Source organism: Cervus elaphus, chromosome 15 (assembly GCF_910594005.1).
Source record: "Cervus elaphus chromosome 15, mCerEla1.1, whole genome shotgun sequence".
Lineage (NCBI taxonomy): Eukaryota > Metazoa > Chordata > Mammalia > Artiodactyla > Cervidae > Cervus > Cervus elaphus.
Genome location: NC_057829.1, coordinates 29,876,797 through 29,899,752, shown reverse-complemented (window position 1 = coordinate 29,899,752; position 22,956 = coordinate 29,876,797). Strand labels below are relative to the sequence as shown.

Genomic DNA, 22,956 nt, shown 5'->3' with positions numbered 1-22,956 from the left:
TAGCCCAGATAAACATGATGGTGTAGTCACTCAGCTAGAGTAAGATATCCTGGAGTATGAAGTAAAATGGGCCTTAGGAAGCATTACTACAAACAAAGCCAGTGGAGGTGATGAAATTCCAGCTGACCCACTTCAAATCCTAAGAGATCATGCTGTTGAAGTGCTGCACTCAATATGCCGGCAAATTTGGAAAACTTAGCATTGGCCACACGACTGGAAAAGTTCAATTTTCATTCCAATCCCAAAGGAGGAAAATGCCAAAGAATGCTCAAACTACTGTACAGTGGTACACATTTCAAATGCTAGCAAGGTAATGCTCAAAATCCTTCAAGCTAGGCTTCAACAATACATGACCCAAAAACTTTCAAAAATACAAGCTGGATTAAGAAAAGGCAGAGGAACCAGAGATCAAATTGCCAACATCCACTGGATCATAGAAAATGCAAGGGAATTCCAGAAAAATCTTTACTTCTGCTTTACTGACTATGCTAAAGCCTTTGAGTTTAGCATATGTGGATTACAACAAACTATGGAAAATTCTTCAAGAGACAGGAATACCAGACCACCTTACCTGCCTCCTGAGAAACCTGTATGCAGGTCGAGAAGCAACAGTTAGAACCAGACATGGAACAACGGACTGGTTCCAAATTAAGAAAGGAGTACGTCAAGGCTGTACATTGTCACCCTGCTTATTTAACTTACATGCAGAGTACATCATGTGAAACGCTAGGCTGAATGAAGCACAAGCTGAAATCATGATTGCTGGGAGAAATACCAATAACCTCAGATACGCAGATGACACCATCCTAATAGCAGCCATGAAATTAGAAGATGCTTGCTCCTTGGAAGAAAAGCTACAACAAACCTAGACTGCCTTTAAAATGTATTATTTGACAACTGTAACTGGTACAAACACAGAAAGAAATCAATGGGGGGGATAAAAAAAGAGTTCCAATTCAGACTCATGTGCCGATGGCAACACAGTATAGGCTACAGATGATATTTCACTGAGTTGGGGAAAAGGGGATTATTCAATACACTGAACTAGGATAAGCATACAGCCTTTGGGGATAGGGGTGATTCTGTCCCCTTATACTTTAACCAAAAAAATGTAAAAAAAATAAATAAAATAAAATAAAACCAGAAAGTTAGAAAATCCAGCGACTTCCAAAATAACTTTAAGACAATGGCAGATTTCCTTACGGCAAGAATACCAAATACTATAAAGGAAAAATCTGATAGCTGTTACTTGATTTAAAGTTAAAGTCATTACAAAGAAGCAAAAAAGCGTGTGCATGCCAAAAGGGTGGAGAGAGGTCAGTGTCCTTAATGTACAAAGTACTCTCAAAAATCAGTAAGAAAATAATATGCAAGGTTGTCATAAGGATGGTGCTTCATAGAGTAATACTCATATATATAAGGACTTCCCTGGTGGCTCAGTGGTAAAAAATCCTGCTGCCAATGCAGGAGACACAGGAGATGCAGGTTCAATCCCTGGATCAGGAAGATCCCCTGGAGAAGGAAATGGCAACCCACTCCAGAATTCTTGCCTGGGAAATCTCATGGACAGAGAAGCCTAGAGGGCTACAGTCCATGCGGTCATGAAAGTGTTGGACACAACTTAGCAAACTAAATGAGAACAACAACACTACCAGCGGTCTACCAGTAGGTTCAATTTCTGTTTCTCAGTTTGATACCTTGGGCTTCCCAAGCAGCACTAACAATAAAAAATTCACCAGCCAATGCAAGACACACAAGAGATGTGGGGTCAATCTCTGCTGGGTCAGGAAGATCCTCTGGAATAGAAAATGGCATCCCACTCCAGTATTTCTGCCTGTAAAATTCTATGGACAGAGGAGCCTGGCAGGCTACAATCCATGCAGCCACAAAGAGTCAGACATGATATAAGCAATAGTACACATATTCCTTTAATATAAGTAAAGAACACTACCAGTCTGTACAGAATTAGAATCAGCAGCACTCTGAAAAAACAAAAGAACTCTTCACTGGCTTTCAAATCTGCATTAAGGAGGCCACTGTTGATGTTATTAAAATTTCCTGTTCCTAGTGAGGATGCCATATGTCTTTGAAGAAAGTACTCTTGCCATTCTCAACATACTGCTGAGGTACTTATGCAGTTCTAGCCCCTTTTGACTGACTCTAATGAAAGACTTTAGCTTCGAGCCTGTCTATCCAATAAGTGTTAAATAAGTGGTAACAACTATATCATAGTCCCAAGTGCAGATTTGTGAATCAAAGGACAATTTTTCAGGCATGTCCATATTTCTGACAGACCTACATTTTATCCCACCTATATCGACACTTACAATGAAATATTCAATAGCAGTAAACAATAAACAACATTTTTTTGCACAGTAACATCAGATAATTACAGAGTAGCACAAGATAATTAAAATGGATAGAATTTTGGGGGGAAGATTTACATGCAGAGATTGCAAGGAGACTCTTATTAGCAGCTGAATTATATCATCATCAAAATAAAAATGTTATTGGGCACCCACCATGGAATTATACACTTATTAAATCAACAAACTTCTATCAAGCTCTTATTATATCTAAAGTACTCTGTGAGGGAACACAATCTCAAATTAAGACCTTGAAGAGTTCATAGTCGAGTGGAGGAGGCAGCATGGAAACAGAAACAATGAGCATTATAAAAGATATAGACACAAAATATTCTGAGAGCATCAAGAAGTTTGGGGGGTAATGAGAAAGTCAAACAGAAAAAGACAAATAAGCTGGTTCTTGAAGGTTGAAAATCTTATCAGTTTGAGAACAAGAGAAATAAAGTAAGTTATACACAAGAGAAACATATGGGCAAAAACACAGAGGGAAACTATGTCCATGGCTTAACTCGGGGTATTAGTAAAACATGGGTTCTATAACAGCATATTTTATAAAGGACCAGCAATCCATAACACAGAAAAGCAGGCTGCGATCACTGAGTTACATGACAAAAATGAATTTTAGTAAGATAATTCTGGCAACAGTATCCAGAAAACTAACCAAAAAATATTGAGAGACAATTCACCATGGGTCTGTCATGTCTCTGTAGGTCGTTATCAGATTTTGTTCTCTCTTTTTAAGGATGTTAATATAACAAACATAAAGATAGTGGCTTTATGTCAGGGTAAAAGTTGGGCAAGTTTCAGGGAGCATCTCTAAAAGATTGTGATTTTTTAAATTCAGGATTCTTCCATTGTGATGCAAACTCTGTGAACACAGCTTGCCCTCCACACTGCCTCTGAGTGACTGAGAAATCAAACCGAACTAATGGAAATAGAAACTGAATGCTGCCTGCATTGTTGTAAGTAAAAAAAAAAAAAAAAAAATTCCTTTGTCTCTGACCCGGGAGCTTCTTGCCTTCTGTCAACATCTAAGAAGCTGTGGCAGACCAATTTGCTAGCCTGCAAGAGGTATAAAATCCAAGACATTTCACAGTTATTGACAAAAAGAAGAGGATGAACAGGATACAGGAAGACCAATTAGCTGGCCATGCAGTACTGCAGAAAAGAGACAAGGATCTCACTCTCAAGAATTCTAAGGAAAGCAGGACACAGATATAAAAAAAGGTTCTTTTGGAGGCAAAACAGATAAGATGAGGGACTGATTTTGAGTTCACGTGTGCTAAGTCACTGAAGTCATGTCTGATTCTTTGTGACCCTATGGACTTGTAGTACTCCAGATTCCCATGTCCATGGGATTCTCCAAGCAAGAATACTAGGGTGGGTTGCCTTGCCCACCCCTTCAGGGAATTTCCTGTCAGGGATCAAACCCGGATCTCTTATGTCTCCTGCACTAGCATGCGGGTTCTTTACCACTAGCGCCACCTGGGAAGCCCCAAAGGACTGTTTAGTTATGGCAAATGAAGGAGAGTGTATGTTGAAACTGACTATAAAGTCTCTAACTGGATGACTGAGGGGGGATTACATTACTAATAGAGAAAAACTATATAAGAACACAGGATGAAGTACTATGTGAGAAAGCTAGAAAAAGGTGAATTTCAACACATGGAATTAGGACAACATTCATGTAGACTATCTGCTGGTATATTGGAAAAACCAGTTTGTAGTACCACAAAATGTCACGAATACTGAAAAAGCATTGAAAATCAGCTATTCTTGAAAGAGTCTGCAGACCCCTGGAAGACCCTGAAAACATGACAGGGTATTCACAAAGTCAATTCAAGTTTCAGACTATATGAAGATATTATTTGCATTTTTCACTATGCTGACATTTGCTTTAAAGTGCAAACTGCAAATGATGGGTAAACTGCTGGTATCTAAGATAAATAAAGGAAGTGGAGCCACAGAACAGTAGTCACTGAATTCTTCACAACCTTGCGCTCATATTAAAAAGATACCAATTTATTAAATGAACAGCATGGGTAATATATTCAATAATGTAATACCTCTGTAAGGTGACAGATGTTAACTAGTCTCATCATAGTGATCCTTTTGTAATGCACAGAAACATCGAATCACTAAGTGAGCACCAGAAACTAACATAGTGTTATGTTAGTTGTTCAAAAACAAACTAACTCATAGAAAAAAAGATTAGATCTGTGATTATTACAGGTGGGGGAGTGGTGGAAGGAACTGGATGAAGGCAGTTACAGGTACAAACTTGCAGTTATAACATAAATAAGAGTACTAAGGATTTAATGTACAACATAATTAACACTGCTGTTTTTTATATATAAAAGTCAAGAAAATAAATTCTAAGAGTTCTCATCGCAAGAAAACATGATTTTTTTTCTTTCTGTATCTAGATGAGATGATGTTCACTGAACATTTTGCAGTAATCATTTCATGATGTTTGTGAATCAAATCACTATGCTGCACACATTAAACTTATCCAGCGCTGTAAGTCAATTATATTTCAATAAAACTGGAAGGAATTTTTTTTTAAATGATACCAGTTTAAGAATTTTTTGAAGCAGCAAAAATCATCATTTTTATTAAGCACTGACCTTTAAATACACATCTTTTAAATGCACTGTTTAAGAAACTGGAAAAGTATGAATGAATTAAATGGTTTCCTCAAGAAAAACTCTTGTGATGTTGAGTTTCTACACGAACTAAATTGCTTTCTTTAGGGAAAACTATTTTTAATTTAAATAATGATGGACAGACAAATGACAGTTACTAAAACTTGAGTATTTGGCAGATATAGTCTTAAAAATGAAAAAAAGAAAGCCTGTCACATTAAAAAAAAAAATAACTGTCAGGATTTATTCTTAATAATGAAATTTGAGCTTTCAACTGAAAATTATAATTGTATAAATCACATATTCACCATTGTGAGAGTTCCAAAACATAAAAGACTGTTTTCTTGAAACTGGGAGTGATACTGACAAATGAAAGACATTTTACAACATTTGAAAAATCTGGATAATTTAATGAATAAAAACTTTGCAAATGAACAATGCACCATAGTAAGAGTCACATATGGGAAGAATTTCTATACAAAGAGTTAAAAAGACTGATGGATACATGTACCTTTTCACACAATATCTTTGTTGATAAACAGTCAACACATGTACAATTTATATTTAAAGTGAACAATTCAATAGCATTTTATATAGCACAGTATATTCAGAGCTGTGCAAGAATCACCATATCAATTTCAGAACATTTTCAACACCCTAAAAAGAATCCCACATCACTTAGTCCCATTCCCCATCACTAAACTCCCATTCCCACAAATCCTAGGAAACAACCAGTGTATTTTCTGTCACTATAAATATGCATATTTAGGACATCTCACAGAAATGGAATCATAAAGTATGTGGACTTTTGTGAGCAGCTTTTTACACTTAGCACAATGTTTTCAAGATTCAGCCACATTGTAGAATGAATAAGTATTTCATTTCTTTTTATTGACAATATTCCCTATAGTGCAGATACTCCATATCTTGTTTATTTATTCCTCAATTGATGGACATGTGGTTTTTGCCCACTTTTTTGCTATTATGAATAATACTGCTATAAATATACATGTACAACTCTTTATGTAATGATATATTTTTATCTGTCTTGGGTATATACCTAGAAATGTTGAGTCATATGATAACTCTATCTTTAGTCTTTTGAGGAACTGAGAAACTATATGCCAAACCAACTTCACCATCTTGTAATCCTACCAGCTCAACATCCTCACCACAATTTTTATATATGGTGTGAGACAGGGTACGTGTTCATTTTACTGTATGTACCTTCCCTAGCATCATTTGTTGAAAAGACCATTCTTTCTCTGTTTGATTTTCTTGACATTCTTGTCAGAAATCAATTAACCGTAAACTGATAAATTTCTCTCTGGACTCTAAAATCTGTGACAACCAGATCAGACAAAGGTACAAATATAATTCACTGGAGAAAGAATAGTTTTTAAGCAAATAGAGCTAGAATTATTAGATAGTTACATACAAAATTTCCATCCATTCTTCACCTGTAAACAAAAATATTTCAGAATGGATCACAGATCTAAATGTAAAATCCCTTATCAATGGATTCTTAAATACACAGCTTTAATATAAAACTGACACTCTATAAATGCTAGTGGTATAATTTTTTACCATTGGAAAATTAGGATTCCATACACAGATAATAGTATATCATAATGACTAATTTTTCTCTATTGCTGAATGTTTATATTGTTTTCAGTCTACTTTATTATAAAAACTGCCTTAATATATTTACATATTCCTTATTTAAATATCTAACTACTACTATAGGATACCAAAACTAGGAATTGCTGCATCAAAGATTATGTGCACATAAAATTTTAAAAAATACTGCCAAATTGCTCCACAATAAGGTATACCTAGTTTTCACTCCCATACAAAATAGTATAAAAGCATCCTTTGCTTTTCAATCTCCCAACACTGAATTCTAATCAAATTATTTACAACTAAGTGATATGCAAATCTGGTGACTTCTATTTTAACTTGCATTTTTATTGTTAACTGGGTTGAGGTTTACTTAATAGCAATTCATATTTCTTCTAATATGAATTGAATTACTCTCATATCCTTTGTTTACTTTTTCAGTTGGGCTTTTCTTTTCTTAATGCTGCCAAAATTGTAAGAATTGGTTAAAACTTTAGGAACATTAATTCTTTGCCTTATAAATGTTGCAAATATTTTCATTTCATCTTTGTTTATGATGTATTTCACCTACCACTTTTTGAATTTAATGTACTTGAATCTTTAAGACTTACAGATTAGAAACAACAGTAAGAAAGTGACAGAGAAAGATAAGCCAGTAAAGGGTACAGATAGTTCAAAGTTAACAAGAACAAAGAAAGAGTGCTATTTATCTTCAAAGCCAATGTAAGAAAGTTTTAAAACTGAGGAAGTAATCAACAAATGAAATATCCTTGAGTGGGTCAATTAGAATTCCTATTTTTAAATGGTCTCTGGTTTCGGCAATTATATTATCAGTGACTTCTGTAAAAAAAATAGATAAATAATGTTTCCAAAGAGAGAGAAAGGTTGAAATCTTAAAAGGGAAGGTAAAGCAGTGGTGATAATGAATATAAACTCTTCTGCCTAGACTAGGTGTAGTGAAGGGAAGGTGGAAAGGTAACAATTTGCAGTTTCAGAGAATGAGAAAGAAAATGGAATAGAACCTAAAAAATAAAAATTATATAAACAGATTTGAAGACAATGAGGAGAGAATGTGAAAAAGTTGAAACCTGATGATTTTTGTTATATGTATTGAGAAGGATATGAAGTAACTTGCTGAGAATAGCGTAATATGTTAAAGGAGAATAAGAGAGAGCTAAACAAACACGAGGGCTTCCCTGTGGCTCAGCTGGTAAAGAATCTGCCTGCAATGCGGGAGACCTGGGCTTGATCCCAGGGTTGGGAAGATCCCCTGGAGAAGGGAAAGTTGGAAAATACTACCGACTCTAGTATTCCGGCCTGGAGAATTCCTCGAACTGTAAAGTCCATGGGGTTGCAAAGAGTCAGACATAACTGAGCGACTATCACTTTCACTTCAAACAAACACGAGGGGAATGACAGTTGGGAGTAGAAACTCAAAGTATTGTGGATACAGACATATCTGAGTCCTTTAAAATGACAAGAAAACGCCTGCATATAGACAGACTCAATGAATATGTATAAAATATGGCCAGATTTTGGATAACTAGAAAATACACATGCTTCAAGAAATTTAGTTTTTATATGACTTTTTAATAGAAAAATTTTATATAAATCAGTGTACACTAATATGATAATTATACAGTGACATGACTTCCAGAGAAGAACATATAATTCTATTTGATTTACTTTCTATAGAATTAGATTAAAACTTTCATACTAATGGGTTGGCAAACTGATGAAGTGGCACCTACTAAAATTTATATTTGCAGTATAGGATGAAAAATTTGTAAATATCACTAAAATGGAATTTTTAATTTATCAAGACATATAATATTTTAATACATATATAACCACAGAACTTAAAATCTTATGGTGTAAAATATAACAAATTCTCAATTAATCAAGATTATATCTAAACTATATTACCATGAATAATAATTGTCAATGAATTATCTGCATAATAAAAGCAAAAGTAAAACGTACTAAAATTGCTAATTAATGTTAAAGATTATATTTAAATAGAGTTAGAATAAAGACTTGAAATGTATTTAGCTCCTAAACATACACTGAAAATGATATTTTTATTTAACAAACTAACACTGAGAAGAAATTAGGTGAGGATTACATAGGAACTCTCCCGGATTACTCTAAAATTTTTCTGTAAATCTAAAATTATTCCAAATGAGAAGTTTACTCTCCAACTACTGTTGGTGGGAATGTAAACTGCTCCAATGACTACGGAGAACAGTCGAGAGGTTCTTTAAAAAAAATTAAAATAGAGCTACCATGTGATCTAGCAATCCTAATCCTGGGCATACATCTGAAATAAACCATGGTTCAAAATGAGACACAGATCCCAAAGCTCGTTGCACTGCTATTTACAATATCCAAGACATGAGAGCAACCTAAAAGTCTATCAACAGATGAAAGGATAAAGAAGATATGATACTTACATACAATATAATATACTCAGTCATTAAAAAGAATGAAATTATGCCATTTGCAGCAAAATGGATGAACCTGGAGATTACCATACTAAGTGAAGTAAGTCAGACATCAGAAGATAAATATCATAAGATACTGTTAATATGAAGAATCTCAAAAAATGATACAAACTTATTTGCAAAACAGAAACAGAATCACAGGCTTAAGAGAACAAACTTATGCTTATGGTGGAGGAAAGATGGGGATAGGGATAGATTGGGAATTTGGGATTAACATACACACACTACTACATTTCAAATAGATAACCAATAAGGATCAGTCCTGAATATTCATTGGAAGGACTGATGCTGAATCTGAAATTTCAAAACTTTGCCCACCTGATGCAAAGAGCTGACTCATTTGAAAAGACCCTAATGCTGGGAAAGATTGAAGGAAGGAGGAGAAGGGGATGACAGAGGATGAGACAGTTGGATGGCATCACTGACTCAATGGACATGGGTTTGAGTAAACTCTGGGAGTTGCTGATGGACAGGAAGGCCTGGCGTGCTGCAGTCCATGGGGTCGCAAAGAGTCAGACACAACTGAGTGACTGAACTGAACTGAAGGAACTACTATATAGCAAAGGGAACTCTGCTCAAATATTCTGTAATAACCTAAATGAGAAAAGAACTTGAAAAACAGATACATGTACACGTATAACTGAATCACTTTGCTGTACACCTGAAACTAACACTGTAAGTCAATTAAGTCCAATAAAAAATAATTTCGATAAAATTTCATTTTAAAAAACTAAATATAAAATTACTTTATTTTTTAACTTTTTACCTTAAAATACTTTTATACTTAAAGAAAACTTACAGAAATAATGCAATATACCCTTCATGTTATATTAATATACTATAATAAAATTAAAATTATATAACTATAATAAAATTATCATAATCATGATTTTGCTTTCTTGTTTTGAAGTCATTATTCTGCAAATCAAAAAAATCTGTGTCATAAACTATTTTTTGGCAAAATTTTGACATGGTTTGTTGACTTTCAACTCAAGTGATAAATAAAAGGATAATTTTGATTTGAAAGCAGGGTAAAAAATAAGAGTAGTGTTTTCAAGTAGCAATTGCAGTTGACCCTTGAACAACACAAGCTGGAACTGCATAGGTCCACTTATACACAGATTTTTTCAATAATAAATACTATAGTACTACACTATAGTTTTTAATATAGGATGATTAAAGTCATCCAAATTTAATTCAGATGACCATTATATCTACTACTGTGGGGAAGAATCCCCTAGAAGAAATGGAGTAGCCCTCATAGTCAACAAAAGTGTCTGAAATGCAGTACTTGGGTACAGTTTCAAAAACAACAGAATGATCTCTGTTCATTTCCAAGGCAAATCATTCCACATCACAGAAATCCAAGTCTATGCCCCAACCACTAATGCCAAAGAAGCAGAAGTTGAATGATTCTATGAAGACCTAAAAGACCTTGTAGAACTAACACCCAAAACCTATGTCCTTTTCATCATAACAGACTGGAATCCAAAAGTAGGAAGTCAAGAGCCTGGAAAGTTTAGCCTTGGAGTACAAAATGAAGCAGGGCAAAGGATAACAGAGCTTGGCCAAGAGACCACACTGGTCATGGCAAACACCCTCTTCCAACAACACAAGAGACGACTATACACATGGACATCACCAGATGGTCAATATTGAAATCAGACTGATTATATACTTTGCAGCTGAAGATGGAGAAGCTCTATACAGTCTTCAAAAACAAGACCAGGAGCTGATGATGGCTCAGATCATGAACTCTTATTGCCAAATTCAGAATTAAATTGAAAACAGCAGGGAAAACCACTAGACCATTCTAGTGGTATGACCTAAATCAAATCCCTTACAATATACAGTGGAAGTGAGAAATAGATTCAAGGGATTAGATCTGATAAGAATTCCTGAAGAACGATGGATGGAGTTTCGTGACATTGTACAGGAGGCGGTGACGAAGACCATCCCAAAGAAAAAGAAATGCAAAAAGGCAAAGTGGTTGTCTGAGGAGGTCTTACAAATAGCTAAGAAAAAAAGAGAAGCGAAAAGCAAAGGAGAAAAGGAAAGATATACCCATTTGAATGCACAGTTTCAAAGAATAGTGAGGAAAGATAAGAAAGCCTCCCTCAGTGATCAATGCAAAGAAATAGAGGAAAACAACAGAATGGGAAAGACTAGAGATCTCTTGAAGAAAATTAGAGATACCAAGGGAACATTTCATGCCAAGAAGGGCACAATAAATAAGAGAAAAGATATGGACCTAACAGAAGCAGACGATATTAAGAAGAAGTAACAAGAATACACAGAAGAACTAAACCAAAAAGATCTTCAGGACCCAGATAACCACAATGGTGTGATCACTCACCTACAGCCAGACATCCTGGAATGAGAAGTCAAGTGGGTCTTAGACAAACAAAGCTAGTGGAGGTGATGGAAGTCCAGCTGAACTATTTTCAAATCTTAAAAGTTAATGCTGTGAAAGTGCTGCACTCAATATGCCAGGAAATTTGGAAAATTCAGCAGTGGCCAAAGGAATGGAAAAGGTCAGTTTTCATTCCAATCCCAAAGAAAGGCAATGACAAAGAATGCCCAAACTACCACACAATTGCAGTCATCTCACACGCTAACAAAGGAATGCGCAAAATTCTCCAAGCGAGGCTTCAACAGTATGTGAACTGAGAACTTTCTGATGTTCAAGCTGGTTTAGAAGAGGCACAGAAACCAGAGATCAAATTGCCAACATCCACTAGATCACAGAAAAAGCAAGCCAGTTCCAGAAAAACATCTACTTATGCTTCACTGACCACGCCAAAGCCTTTGAATGTGTGGATCACAACAAACTGTAGAAAATTCTTCAAGTGATAGGAATACCAGACCACCTTACCTGCCTCTTGAGAAACCTGTATGCAGGTCAAGCAGCAACAGTTAGAACCGAACATTTAAGAATGGACTGGATCCAAATTGGAAAAGGAGCACATCAAGACTATATACTGTCATCCTGCTTATTTAACTCATATGCAGACTGTATCATGTGAAATGTCAGACTAGATGATGCACAAGCTGGAATCAAGACTGCAGGGAGAAACGATCAATAACCTCAGATATGCAGAATACACCACCCTTATGACAGAAAGTGAAGAGAAACTAAAGAGCCTCTTGATGAAAGTGAAAAAGGAGAGTGAAAAAGTTGGCTTAAAACTCAACATTGAGAAAACTAAGATCATGGCATCCGGTCCCATCACTTCATGGCAAATAGATGGGGAAACAATGGAAACAGTGACAGACTTTATTTTTTGGGCTACAAAAATCACTGCAGATGGTGACTGCAGCCATGAAATCAAAAGACGCCTGCTCCTTGGAAGAAAAGCTATGACCGATCTAGACACCATATTAAAAAGCAGAGACATTACTTTGCCAACAAAGGTCCGTCTAGTCAAAGCTATGGTTTTTCCAGTAGTCATGTATGGATGTGAGAGTTGGACTATAAAGAAAGCTGAGTGCCAAAGGATTCATGCTTTTGAACTGTGGTGTTGGAGGAGATTCTTGAGAGTCCCTTTGACGTCAAGGAAATTAAACTAATCAATCCTATAGGAAATCAGTCTTGACTATTCACTGGAAGGACTGATGCTGAAGCTGAAGCTCCAATACTTTGGCCACCTGACTTGAAGAACTGCCTCTTTGGAAAAGACCCTGATGCTGGAAAAGACTGAAAGCGGGAGGAGAAGGGCATGACACAGGATGAGATGGTCAGATAGCATCACCGACTGGATGGACATGAATTTGAGCAAGTTTTGGGAGTTGGTGATGGACAGGGAAGCCTGGCATGCTGCAGTCCATGAGTCGGACACAACTGAGTAACTGAACTGCACTGAACTGATATTACTACACAACTCACTGTTGGTAAACATCCAGGGTAACAGAGAGTGAACTATAAAATGATAGGTGCAGGGTAGGCAAACCTAACCGCTAAATGTTCAGGGTCAGCAATTCAGCAACTTTCTAAAATGTATTCCTATGCTAGAATTCAGTATCCTCCAAGTAGATGAATAATGAAGTATTTACATAAATTATATAACACTTTAACAATAATCCTCATTAGAATTTCTAAAAAGAAGAGTTACCATTTCCAAAAATACTACAGAAAGAGCTAAGTGTGGGTTTGGAGACCAGGAATTATGAAATAGGACCCATGCATATAACAGTGCTGTGATTTGCATCCAGCAATCTCAATACCAAGGAATAGACTGGCAGATACTAAGTTAAACTGACCTAGGGTTGGTGGCTAAGCATGGAGAAATAAAAAAACAAAAAGCGAGAGAACGTGTTTATATAAGTTCGAAAGAAAATTAAGTGTACTCAAATGCACTAAGGGCAGTGAAATGCCAGATTTGGGGACAGTGACATGTGGAGGTACAAGGGCTAGGAAAATTCTATATCATCACAGAAAATGAGTCACAGATCTCATATATAGAACTGTAAGGGATGACAATTTACAGCACTGACATAATAGAGAATTATTTAAAAAGAATCAAATTCAACAAACTCTGAAAGGGGATGATGTACGGTTTATAATAGTGAAATCATCCCTTACCTTCTGGTTGGGAAACTGTAGACAGATCTTTACAAGTCACAAGAAAATTCATTTAAACGCCTTTAGACTTCAAAAACACAAAAAGAAAAGATTAAAATGTGCATTTTTCCTGCTTCTGCTTGATCAATAGGAAATATATAGTTTTAAAAATGATTGCCAAAAGAGGGGAAATGTTAAAATTTTCTTGAAAAGGTATGTTAGGACAGCATCACCATTTCACAACATTTTACACTGTTTTTCAAATAATCCCTACTATTATTACCATGAACTGAAAGTACTAAGATACTCATAAAAAATTTTATTTCTTAAAAAAGTAAGGTGCTTGCTTTGGCAACACATATACTAAAATTGGAACGATACAGAGAAGATTAGCATGGCCCCTGCGCAAGGATGACATGCAAATTCGTGAAGCGTTCCATATTTTTAAAACAGCCTTCAGAATGGGAGAAAATAATAGCAATCGAAGCAACAGACAAAGGATTAATCTCAAAAATATACAAGCAACTCCTGAAGCTCAATTCCAGAAAAATAAATGACCCAATCAAAAAATGGGCCAAAGAACTAAACAGACATTTCTCCAAAGAAGACATACAGATGGCTAACAAACACATGAAAAGATGCTCAACATCACTCATTATCAGAGAAACACAAATCAAAACCACAATGAAGTACCATTACACGCCAGTCAGAATGGCTGCTATCCAAAAGTCTACAAGCAATAAATGCTGGAGAGGGTGTGGAGAAAAGAGAACCCTCTTACACTATTGGTGGGAATGCAAACTAGTACAGCCGCTATGGAAAACAGTGTGGCGATTCCTTAAAAAACTGGAAATACCAAAAAAAAAAAAAACAAAAAACTGGAAATAGAACTGCCATAGGACCCAGCAATCCCACTCCTGGGCATACACACCGAGGAAACCAGATGTGAAAGAGACACGTGCACCCCAATGTTCATCGCAACACTGTTTATAATAGCCAGAACATGGAAGCAACCTAGATGCCCATCAGCAGAGGAATGGATAAGGAAGCTGTGGTACATATACACTATGGAATATTACTCAGCCATTAAAAAGAATTCATTTGAATCAGTTCTAATGAGATGGATGAAACTGGAGCCCATTATACAGAGTGAAGTAAGCCAGAAAGATAAACACCAATACAGTATACTAACGCATATATATGGAATTTAGAAAGATGGTAATGATACCCCTATATGCAAGATTGAAAAAGAAACATAGATGCATAGAAAAGACTTTTGGACTCTATGGGAGAAGGTGATGGGGGAGGGGGGGTGATCTGAGAGAATAGCATCACAACATATATATTATCAAGTGTGAAACAGATCGCCAGTCCAGGTTGGATGCATGAAACAAGTGCTCAGGGCTGGTACACTGGGATGACCCAGAGGGATGGGATGGGGAGGGAGGTGGGAGGGGAGATCAGGATGGGGAACACATGTAAATCCATGGCTGATTCATGTCAATCAATGTATGGCAGAAACCACTACAATATTGTAATTAGCCTCCAACTAATAAAAATAAATAAAAAATAAAAAAGGTATGTGATTTGAAAGTACTTTAAAAGTAAAAAAAAATTCTAAAACAATGTTATTAAGAAATACTAATTATTCAATAGATGTCTGATGACTCAGTATAAAAGGATCTGAAGCATATGTACAAAATCATGCTGTGACTGAATATCATCATTATTCTGAGGAAAGCAAGAAGAAAAAATAACTAACATTGTTAAGTGATGTAGAATGTTCACTTAAATATGAATGGAATTTTTATAAAAATACAGAGAGTACAGAGAAGAACTATACAAAAAAGCTCTTTATAACCCAGATAACCAGGATGTGTGATCACTCACCCACAGCCAGACACTCTGGACTGTGAAGTCAAGTGGGCCTTAGCAAGCGTCACTACAAACAAAGCTAGTGGGGGTGATGGAATTCCAGTTGAGCTGGAATTCTAAAAGATGATGCTGTGAAAGTGCTGCACTCAATATGCCAGCAAATCTGAAAAACTCAGCAGTGGCCACAGGACTGGAAAAGGTCTGTTTTCATTCCAATCCCAAAGAAAGGCAATGACAAAGAATGCCCAAACTACCACACAATCGCAGTCATCTCACACACTAGCAAAGTAATGCTCAAAATTCTCCAAGCAAGGTTTCAAAAGTATGTGAACCAAGAACTTCCCGATGCTCAAGCTGGATATAGAAAAGGCACAGGAACCAGAGAACAAATTGCCAACATCCCATGAATCATAGAAAAAGCAAGAGAGTTTGAGAAAAACATCTACTTCTGTTTTACTGACTATGCCAAAGCCTTGACTGTGTGGACCACAACAAACTCTGGAAAAATCTTCAAGAGATGGGAATACCAGACCACCTTGCATGCCTCATGAGAAATCTATATACAGGTCAAGAAGCACCAGGTAGCCTGGACATGGAACAATTGAAGCTCCAATACTTTGGCCACCTGATGTGAAGAGCTGACTCATTGGAAAAGACCCTGATGCTGGGAAAGATTGAAGCCAGGAGGAGAAGGGGACAACAGTGGATGAGATGGTTGGATAGCATCACTGACTCAATGGACATGAGTTTAAGTAAGCACCAGGAGATAGTGATGGGCAAGGTAACCTGGCATGCTGCAGTCCATGGAGTCGCAAAGAGTTGGACACAACTGAGAGAATGAACTGACTGATTGATCATAAATGTCCCATTTATTACATAAGTTAAGGACTTAGTTAACAAATGATTATGGGACACTTAATAACAAAAAATGCAGTATGAAATATAGGCAACTACTATTTAAAGAATTAGAATTCTTCATTAAGTTACCTTTTAACAACTACACTTTATAGAATCCCAGGAGTCAACTGATACCAAAAATTACCAATTAACAGACACCCAAAAAAGTCTATTATTCAGAGAATGGGTTTCTAGCCAAAGTAGAAAAAAATGGAATATTTGTTTCCAAATAATTTATTGCCCATTTCTAATAAATAATTGGTACATGCTGAAAATTCCGAGAGCTACGAAACATACCTTATTAAAAGATGTAATTAAACAAAAACCACAAACAAAAAAACACAAAACAAACAAAAAGATGTAATTAGTCTCCAGAAATTACATGCAGTGACAGAGAACAGACACTCAAATTAAGCTTGTAAAGTAAGCCCTTTAGATAAAGCAGAACAATGTTGTATGTAAAAACCTGTCATTTGCAAAGTGCGTGCGAGTGCAAAGTCACATCAGCCGTGTCTCACTCTTTGTGACCCTATGGACCATAGCTCACCAGGCTCCTCTGTCCATGGGACTCTCCAGGCAAGAATACTGGAGTAGGGTGCCATTACCTTCTCCAGGGGATCTTCCTGACCCAGGGATCGAATTTGCATCCCTAAGGTCTCCTGCACTGGCAGGTGAATTTTTCACCACTAGCACCACCTATGAAGCCCTTGGAAAGTAGTAGATTTCAGGTGTGTTCCATCTTTGAAAAATTTGGAGCTAACATAAAAAACATTAAGGGATATATGAATTGTCTCTTGTAAAACCTAATCTCTTTCATACATTTAGCATTATGGCTAAACCTTCCAGTTCTATCAGAATATAAGTTAAAATAAATATACGACCTTTGAAAATGTGGATGTTAGAAATATAATCTGAAACATTCAGAAAGTTAAGGGAAACTGACTATCTTTGGAGTGGTGGTGGTAGATAAAACTTCAGATTATAATTTTTCCTTGCCAAATCAAAAAGTTACTATTGCTAATATATACATTTCATTGTGAATTAACTTTTCATCATGATCTGTTGCCTGAAAAGCAAACAATATGATTTAAAATACTAGACAATCAGTAAAGGTACCCTCAACAGTTTAGCATATCTCCATGATAATAAATACAAGCTTATTTTCAAATTACCTCAAAATTACTCTATATGGTCTTCAAAAATATTAATCAAAGATTCTTATATTCACATAAGAATGACTGCAAAAAACACACTTATACCTTATATTCACATTTATACCTGTCAGCTGAAACATTAACCTGGTATATGTTTATTACATACTCACAAGAAAGCAAACAATATTTTTTAAAAAGAGAAAGTAGTAAACAACAGAGAACATTAGCAATTACTGCAGCACTAATCAATGACTGCTGGTTAATAGATAAAGAAAATTATACCCTTTTCATAACTGCTCATTAGGGTATAAAGAAGTGCTAGCTGGAAATATTCTATATTGAAATTTTCAAAAAGTACTGGATATTTTAGTATTAAGATTAAAAAACAATTTGCTGCATTTTAAGGACAGAGAGTCCAGAAGTTCTGGTAATATTCAAGCAACTATTTAAAATGTTAAAATGAAAAAAAATGATAAAGTGATAGTTGTTCAATTGTTTTTGATCCTTTGTGAGGCATAAACTATAGCGTGCCAGGCTCCTCTGTCGATCAAATTCTCCAGACAAGAATATTGGATTGGGCGGGCCATTCTCTTCTCCAGGGGATCTTTCCCATCCAGGGATAGAACTGGGGTCTCCTGCATTGCTGGCAGATTCTTTATCATTTCAGCCACCAGGGAAGTACCATTTAAAATGAGACCATGATAATAAAGAACTTCTAAGGTCAAAATGTAAACTCTTCTTTGATGATCATTAAATCCAGAAATATCTTGGATCTGATCATTTAAAAGGTATTTCTCAGTTAAAAACAAAAGACAATCAGCCTAATAATTACCCCAAAGAAAATATATAAATGGCCAACAAGTGCATAAAAAGATGTTCAATACCATTAATCATTAGGGAAATAACACAGTGATGAAATACCACTATATGTACAAGATTGGTTATAATTTTTAAAAAAAGAAAGGATGAGGGGATAAATTCTGGCAAGGATCTGTATAAATTGGAACCCTTAATATATTTCTGGTGAGAATGTACATTGTTGCTGCCACTGTGGAAAGAGTTTGGTAGTTCCTCAAGAAGCACAGATTTACCATACGAACCATCAATTAAATCCCTGCAGGTATACACTCAAATGAATAAAAAAGACACATTCAAACTCTGTGGACAACCTAAATGTTCATAAACTCATGAATAGATAACAGGATACAGCCATATAATGGAATTATTATTCAATTACAGAAAGGAATCAAGTGCTAATACATATGACAATCTACACGAATCACAAAAATATTATTACATATAAGTAAAAGAAGCCAAATAAAAAAGGTCATATAAAGCAATAATTTCATTTACATGAAATATTCAGAAATGGCAAATTCATTGTAATAGATAATCTATCTGTGGTTGTCAGGGGCTGACAGGAGGGAATGAGGAACGACCGCTTTCATTCTGGGGTTTCCACTTGGAGTGATAAAACACATCCTAGAGCCAGACACAGAGTATGATTGCACAGTATTGTGAATTAAGTAAATTCTACTGAATTGTACACTTTAAATGATTCATTCTATGTTATGCGGATTTTACTTCAGTGAAAAAAGAACACATAAAAAAAGGAAAGACTCTTTATCCTAACTGTTAACGTTACCCACTGAAGCATTCTAAAGAAGCAACATCACAGAATTTGTCTTTTAGTAGGGTTTTCAGCAGCTCTGTGGAAGACAAATTGGTGGAGAGACAAATAGCTGTAGCGAGAACAGAGGGAAATCACCCTATAACTGAGAAAAGAACAAACGAGAGTAAGGGAAGAAGGAGTATCAGAGAAAAACAGAGGGGGCAGTGAAACCCACGGGAGACTTTCTAAGACTGCCAAGCAGATAAAGGAGAGGAAATCACCAACAGTGCCTGTGATACTCCAGCTTAGTGTCAGATGTCAGAAAATGAGCTAGAATTCATTTGTTAAGGGGCTATAAGAACCCAAGAGAAAATAGTGGGTAAAGATTTAAAGGAGAAGGAAAGAAACACTGCAAGAATTAAAAGAAGACACACCTATGAAAAAGGAGGGAGAGGAACCAGAAAAGGAAGAAAATCTGAGGAACAAGTATCACTGAAGCGAAGCCAGAGAGGAAAAAAGGTTCAAACTGGTGGTAGGGTCAACACTGATAAATGAGTCAAATGAGACGAGGACTAGAAAGGGTTCAGTGGATTGGATGACTAAATCATAATCAAGTGGCTCCTACTACTTGAGTTTCAGAGAAGTGGTAAGAACAATGAAGAGATAAAGAAGTATAGACTACATTTTCAAGAATTTCAACTGAAAAGGAAACTAGATAGATAAGGCAGATGTTGGAGAGAGATTTTCTTATTTTATATTGGGATGGGAGAGAAATTAAGCACATTTATAACAAAGATAGTGAAGACCAGGGAGGGGATAAGATTTGAGGGTAGACTCAAGGATGAGAACAAAAGCACAAATGAAGGATGTTAGATATAAAATGAAAGGGGAATAACTAATTCTCAAATATTAGATAGAAACAATAAAGATAAGGATGCAGTTAAGCATGACTACGCAACAAGACACTGCAAACACTTCTTGAAAGCCAAGAGTTGCTTAGTTAAGCTGGAAAGGTATCTCCTGGTAGAGGGATAAGAGATTGGGTAGATGTGAGGATAGGAAAAAATTATTAACATAAAATCTAGAGAAAATAAGAGAGACCACTAAAAGCAAATTAAAGAACTGAAAAGAAGTTTCACCACCTACACTGTTGCTGGGAATGTAAATTGGTACAGCCACTTAACATGTAATGGGGAACATTACAAAGGTTCCTTAAAAAACTAAGAATAGAGTTGCCATATAATTCTGCAATCCTACTCCTGGGAATATATCTAGGAAAACTCTTACTTAAACACCGCGATGTTCACAGTAGCACTATTGAGAGTAACTAAGGGTGGCTCAGACATTCAAGAACTTGCCCGCAATGCAGGAGACCCACGTTCGATCCCTGGGTTGGATGATTCCCTGGAGAAGGGAATGGCTACTCACTCCAGTCTTCTTGCCTAAAAAAATTCATGGACAGAGAAGCCTGGCAAGTTACAATCCACGGGGTTGCAAAGAGTCAGACATGAGTGAGCAACTGACAAGATGTGGAAGTAATCTAAATGTCCAGGAAGTAAGTCAGATAGAGGAAAGCAAGTATCATATGACGTCACTTATTTGTGGAATTTTAAAAAATGATACAAATGAACTTACTTACAAAACAGAAATAGACACACAAACATAGAAAATAAGCTTATGGTCACCAACAGGATAAATCAAGAGTTTGGAATTAACGTCTATACACAACTACATAGAAACAAGCAAACAACAAGGATCTACTGCATAACACAGAGAACTATATCCTGTATAATGGAAAAGAGTCTAAAAAAGAATAAATATATATAATAAATATATTTTATATATATAGCCATTTTGATGTGCACTTGAAACTAACACAACATTGTAAATTAATAACTCAAAAAAAGGAAAGAAAAGTTTCAGGGCACAACTTAGTTTGGAAAACTGAGTTACTCTGCCTATGTACAAAGAGCATGGTTTTATAGAAATTTCTCATCACTGGAATCAAGATTGTTGGGGGAAATATCAATAACCTCAGATATGCAGATGATACTACTCTAAAGGTAGAAAGTGAAGAGAAACAGAATTCCAAGTCCAGCATCACTGACAAAACAGACTCCTCTGGATATAGGCTTATTGTAGATCTTCAAACGTTTTCACTTTTTTATTAATTGTATAATTAATAAATAGACTCTTTTCTAATCTACCACTACTCCCGCCCTGCTTCTTGGAACAACACTGTTGTGGGTGGAATGTTCTTGTCTTCGAATGTAATACAGCAATAAGAATGTGCTAGAATGTCCACTTCTGCTCCAATATGCTCTTTAGCAAACTTTGGGTTGATGTGGGGAGAAGAGCTCGGAACTGCTTTAGAGAAAATGGGACCAGTTATGCTGCCCAAGGTCAGTTTGGAAGTTTATAGGCTATTCCTTAGGGACAGCCTCAATTCACCCCGATCTCACGGCTTTCCTGCCTAAAAATCATGTGCCTTGGCCAGTCTCACACACGGGAGTGTTCGCAGGTTGTAGCTGGGATTTTTCCAGATGATCAGACTGTTCTTCTGAAAGTGAGCATATTTTTAGTCATGTTGATTAGCTTTTTTCCTTTATCACACTGTTACTCTTTCTGATAGTGATTCTAGGGTTAATGATGAAACCATCTCAGAATAACTACAAATTCTTAGTGGGGTTATAATGTCTTCTAAATTATGTAATCTAAAAATAATTTGAGTCAGATGCTAATGAGATATTGAAGGAATAACTGCTATTTTTCTGACAATTGATTATGAAACCTTAAAACCTGCATACCTCTTCTACAGTGATAAGTATGCAAATCTGGAGATATTCTATTTTTCTTTTATATAGGTAGACAGAATTGCTATTTATTTCCTATTTAGATATACTGACATTCATCCATATGGAAATATGCAAGTCATTAGCTTATTATAATATGACTATTTACATTCTTTTGACTTAATAATGGAGCCTAAATAAAACTTTGATAGTACATACACAGTGGATATTTTACACAGAACAAGAAGATTTGGGGTGGACGTTCTGTGGGTCAGACGTAGAGCCCACATATTTAATATTCACTCTTTTAAATGACCAACGCTAGAACGTGCAAAATGCAGTGCCAGTACGTGGCCTAGTTTTAAACTAGTGTAACAAGCCTAGTCATACCATTCAGTATGTTTGCTTTTTAAAATATGTAACTACAATTAAGTTCCACCTGTTACACTTCAGGAGACCTAGTCTCCACTTTCAGTTGTCTGTTGAGTCAATTCTCTTTACTATGCTAGATGTGCGAATTCTCAACGAAATTGTCTTGCCTCTCATCTTGATTAGGTTAATTCCAAAATCATTCCACCCACAATATCTTGAGGGGATGAAGAATTTGCCTTAATAAATTACCTTGTTGTTCATGCAAAAAAAAAAAAAAAAAGCCTTGGTTCTTGGAAGGAAAGCTATGACAAACCCAGAAGTCATTGTTTAGTTCCTAAGTCGTATCCAACTCTTTTGCAACCCCATGGACTGTAGGCCGCCAGGCTCCTCTGTCCATGGGATTTCCCAAGCACAAATAGTGCAGTGGATTGCCATTTCCTTCTCCAGGGAACCTTTGCGACCCAGGGGTCAAACCTGTGTCTCCTGCATTGCAAGTGGATTCTTAACCACTGACCCACTAGAAAAGCCCCCGTGACAAGCCTAGACAGCATATTAAAA

The 22,956-nt window shown here is 36.0% G+C and overlaps 1 protein-coding gene and 1 non-coding gene across 8 annotated transcripts in view; one reads left to right on the top strand and one right to left on the bottom strand.

The window, feature by feature from the left end:
* The window catches only part of ADK (adenosine kinase), a 551,078-nt gene that overhangs the window by 302,984 nt on the left and 225,138 nt on the right, over nucleotides 1–22,956 (bottom strand). The window lies entirely within an intron of this gene.
* On the top strand, nucleotides 14,036–14,142 carry LOC122709690. The gene has a single exon (XR_006345664.1). It is a non-coding gene; the product is annotated as a U6 spliceosomal RNA (small nuclear RNA).